The 4728-nt window shown below is 41.8% G+C and overlaps 1 non-coding gene across 1 annotated transcript; it reads right to left on the reverse strand.

Annotated features, from left to right (window-relative positions):
• Positions 1 to 3924: 3924 nt before the first annotated feature.
• On the reverse strand, positions 3925 to 4032 carry LOC117014894 (U6 spliceosomal RNA). The gene has a single exon (XR_004421638.1). It is a non-coding gene; the product is annotated as a U6 spliceosomal RNA (small nuclear RNA).
• Positions 4033 to 4728: the final 696 nt, after the last annotated feature.

The raw sequence follows: 4728 nt of genomic DNA on the forward strand, positions 1-4728 counted from the left end.
TTCATAGAGTTTTAAAATCTTAGGTCTTACATTTAAGTCTTTCATCTATTAACATGTTTAGTATATTTTTGTGTATGGTATAAGATAGGGATCCAGTTTGATTTTTTCACATGTGGATATCGAGTTTTCCCAATACCATTTATTAAAAACACTGTTCTTTTCCCGTTGTATATTATTGGCACCTTTGTTGAAAATTAATTGACCATATATGCAGGGATTTATTTCTGTTTCCTCTTCTGTTCCATTAGTGTATGTAGTTTTTTAAAAATTCCAATACCATACTGTTTTGGTTGCTATAGCTATAGCTTTGTAATACAGTTTGAAATCAGCAAGTGTGATGTCTCCAACTTTGTTTCTCTTTCTCAAAATTGCTTTGGCAATTTGGAGTCTTTTGAGGTTCCATAAACATTTTAGGTTGTTTTTTCTCTTTCTGTGAAAAATACCATTGGAACTGGTTAATTTCCAGAGTTCCAAAAAAGTTGATTTTAACTATTTTTGCTAGTATTCTCTTTGATTTTATGGAGAAATGGATTTTCACTCCGCCATTTTTTATTGCACTATTCCAGAAATGCTTCTCTTGAATATGTTAAATTTCCATTACTTATTGGCATAAGGCAGGACTGAAAAATTAACAGCATGTAATCTAGAATCAGATTTGCTTGGTTTATATATCGGTTCTGCCAATTTCTAGTTGTGAGAACTTTTGTCTCATTTTCCTCTTCTATGAAGTGAGTTTTTGTGGGTTTTTTTGCCTTCTTTTTCCACTTCCCCCCACCCCACTCCAGTTCAAGCTCTTGTTTCTCAGTCTAGTTGTGTAGGACACAGCACCCTGGCCCATGCTGGTATTATGAGCCTGGTCCTGGTCCTTGGTCGGCCGCTCACAGCAGCTCATGGAGGCTCTTCCTGGGTGCCGGCTGCTCACAGCAGCCCAGCTCCAGGAAGAGCTGTTGTTCACAATCTTAGCTATAGAGGGCGCAGCTCACTGACCCATGTGGGAATCGAACCAGCGACCTCGGTGTTAGAAGCATGGTGTTCCAACCATCTGAGCCACTGGACCAGTCCCTGAGGTAAGTATATTAATAGTACCTAACTTATAGAGTTTATTGAGAGTATTATATGAGTTAATCACAAGTAAAGCATGTAGAATACTGTTTAGCAAACTATGACTTGTGGAACAATCCTGCCCACTATTTTGTTTTTTAGGGCCCATGAGCTAAGAATGGTTTTTACATTTTTTAAATCAAATGAATATTTCCTGACATATGAAAATTATATGATTTTCAAATTTCAGTGTCCCTAAATAAAGTTTTATTGATATAGAGCCATGCTAATTAATTTACATATTGTCTATGGCTGGTTTTGCACTAAAACAGCAGAGTTGAATAGTTGTGACAAAACTGTATGGTCTAAAAAGTCTCAAATATTTATTATCTAGCCATTTTTAGGAAATGTTTTCTGACCGCTAATGTAGTAAGTACATTGACAGATGTGAAAGAACTGAATATTTGTTAGCTATAATTTTTACTAGATAGCTCAGAGCTCCTGCGCAGTCTCTGTTCTTTTTTAAAGGTCTATTTTACATAGTCCACATTGGCCTAAACTCTGTCTCATTAGGTCACATTGTGCTCACCGTGGCCTCCCAAGCTCAGCATGGTCTGGCTCCTGTCTCCCTCTCTGAGCTCATCTTTCCCTCTTGCTCGCTCTGATCTAGTTACCCTGGCCGTCTGTCAGTTCTGGGAGCGTGCCGAGCAATTTCCTTCCTCAGGGTCTTTGAATTTGTTTTTCTCTATGTTTGGAAAACTCTTTCCCAGACTTCACAAATCTGAATCTATGAAATTTTTCAGGTCTTAGTTTATATGTCAGACCTTAGCAAGCCCTTCCTAGACCACCTTATCTAGAGTAGGCCCCTTCCCCTGGCCGTTCCTTACTCAAATATTCTATTTACTTCCTTCATGGATGGCAATGATAATAATCTGTCATTATCTAATTCATTTATTTCTTGAACGGTTTTTTGCCTGCTTTCCCACTAGAATGTTAGCAACTTGATAACAGAGACTTTACATTTCTTTTTCTTCATTATAACAATGGTAGTGCCCTCACTAAATATTTGTTGAATGAATAAATGATATTTAACTTCAACTCCCATGATCAATTATATTCATTCCTTTTTTTCCCCCCTATATTCCTGTGCAAAGGAAACTGCCTTTATATTTTTGTTCAAGGGCATGTCACAGGATCTGTCTGAGCCATTATTTGGCTGACTTTGGACAGATACCCTTCCCTTGTCTAATCGACTATGGACAGGAATTGGGAGTGAAATGGAGTCACAAAGGGCAAAACATGGCTCCCTAGAGTCTGTCCTTTCAGCAGGAGCTGTGGACGTCTAGGAAAGAGTAGGGTGCAATCAGAAAACAACTTGGTACTTTTCCTTCACTTCCTGCCCTCTGTGCAGTTACATCTTCCTCTGCTCCCAGATGAAATCTTGGGTAGACCACAGAGTTTACGTGCTCACAATTAGATAATGAAATCTTGTCTCCTTTGGTCATTTGATTTCCTAAAACAGTCTTAGTTCAGTAATTAATATGTCTAGTCCAGTGTAGCAGTAAATATTTTGAACTTCATTCAGAGTTAACCTGTTTCCCCGTAACTTGGAGCTGCTTCAACTGGAAGCTCACCATGTAGGTGGGCGTGAGTTGTTTCCTTTCCTTCTGTAGCACTCACTAAGCTCACTCTGGCTCCTTTAATACTTAAATGCAAGGAGGCAGGAGAGGTGTAGGACAGCACCACGGTAGTGGTCTTAATTTCCTCTGGCTGAGGCGGAGTTGCAGCACCAGTGTCTAGTGGTGCTTTTGTGGCCTCCTTAGAGATCTCCCTGATGGGTACTCAACTGTAGCCCCATGTCCTGGCTCCTGACAACCCCTCACTGCACCTCTCCGTACCTTCTCTACCCAGTGATACTCCTGGGCCTCTTTCTGCTGAAGGTTGTCTTGTCCCTCACAGAAAGCCCTCCTGGACACTATTCCAACCAGTTCCAAGTCAGTAGCCTCTCACCTGTGTTGTCTACAACTGACTTAATTGCAACAAGCACCTCGGCTCTATTGTCAGCGGAGCTGGAGTTACCTATGAGCTGCGGTGCTCTATTCTGCTGCCTCAGGTTACTTCAGGCAGTCTCTAGTCCTTTAGATTTCTCACGGGTAACCTGGAAACATATACTGAACTCCAATGTTTTTCTTGATACCCCTCTCATTGGGCTTGAAGTGCAATACAGAGCTCCAGGTTGGTGCAAGATAGGCCCGAGGGGTGGGGAACATGGGAGGCGGGGAGAAGGATGCCATCCTACTTCCCCCACTCCCTCTAGGAGAAATCCTTTTCTCAACCTCCAAAAACTCTTTTCCCCCCCTTTCTTCTGCCTCCTCCCCCAACTCTGGTTCTAGCCGTTGTTTCTCAGTCTAGTTGTGTAGGACACAACTCCCTGGCCCAGGCTGGTATTATGAGCCTTGCGCTCCCCCAGCTGAGGCAGTCGGTTGCCAGTCGGCCGCTCTTGCTGCTCAGCCACTCACGCTGGCTGCTGGCCACTCACAGCAGCACACAGCAGCACACAGCAGCCCACGGCAGCCCAGCTCCAGGGAGAGCTGTTGTTCACAATATTAGCTGTAGAGGGCGCAGCTCACTGGCCCGTGTGGGAATTGAACTGGCAACCTCGGCGTTAGGAGCATGGCGCTCCAACCACCTGAGCCATGGGGTTGGCCCTTTCTTCTTTCTTTTTTAATTTTTTATGTTTTTCTTTCTTTCTTTTTCTTCCTTCCTTCCTTCCTTCCTTCCTTCCTTCCTTCCTTCCTTCCTTCCTTCCTTCCTTCCTTCCTTCCTTCTTTCCTTCCTTCCTTCCTTCCTTCCTTCCTTCTTTCCTTCTTTATTTCTTTCTTTCTTTTAATGGAATGCTTCAGAGTTTGCGTGTCATCCTTGCTCAGGGGCCATGCTAATCTTCTCCATATCATTCCAGTTTTTTAGTATATGTGCTGCTGAAGCAAGCACAAGAAAAACTCTTTAAGCATCGCCAACATTATTTGTCTAGGCAGGAAATGGGTGATCAACTATTGGTTATAAAACAGCAAGGCCTGCTTGGGGGCTCTAGCACCTCTCTTTGAAATATGGGAGTTGTTGGTGTTCATTATCCTAGGGGCTTTGTCCAAAGGCAGACAGTCTCATTTTAACATTTCATTACACATGTCTAGTACACTTTGAAACATTAGATGTCTCATGCATGAAACACGTGTGTGTGTGTGACAGTTTTTATTAATTCTAAAGATTGCGTCATCTACTTTTCAATCTGTTCTGGAAGGTTTGCAAAGGCATATGGCCAAAAAGTTTTAGCCTCAATTATGAACTAACTTTGACTATTGGGTCTATATTAAGAATATCGTGAGCAAAAATTAAATATTTTAACATAGTTTCAGGTGTGCTAGGTGGGGCAGTTTTACTGAATGGCAGATTCTTCTTGTATCCCTTGAGGCATCATTTTTGTAACACAGCTTATAAAAGCAGCAGAAGGTAGGTTTGCGTTTATTACTTATGTGTTGGTGGAGTGAGAAAGAACAATTTCTAATTTCTGCCAGTAAAATTCTTTTCTGTTCCTGTCTGTTGAGCTTGTTCTGGCAGTAATCATATTCTCTCTCCCTTTTTCTCCCCCTAGCCTTAACAGAGATACATTTGTGCTCATGCTGGATTGCT

Source organism: Rhinolophus ferrumequinum, chromosome 2 (genome assembly GCF_004115265.2).
Source record: "Rhinolophus ferrumequinum isolate MPI-CBG mRhiFer1 chromosome 2, mRhiFer1_v1.p, whole genome shotgun sequence".
NCBI classification, from domain to species: domain Eukaryota; kingdom Metazoa; phylum Chordata; class Mammalia; order Chiroptera; family Rhinolophidae; genus Rhinolophus; species Rhinolophus ferrumequinum.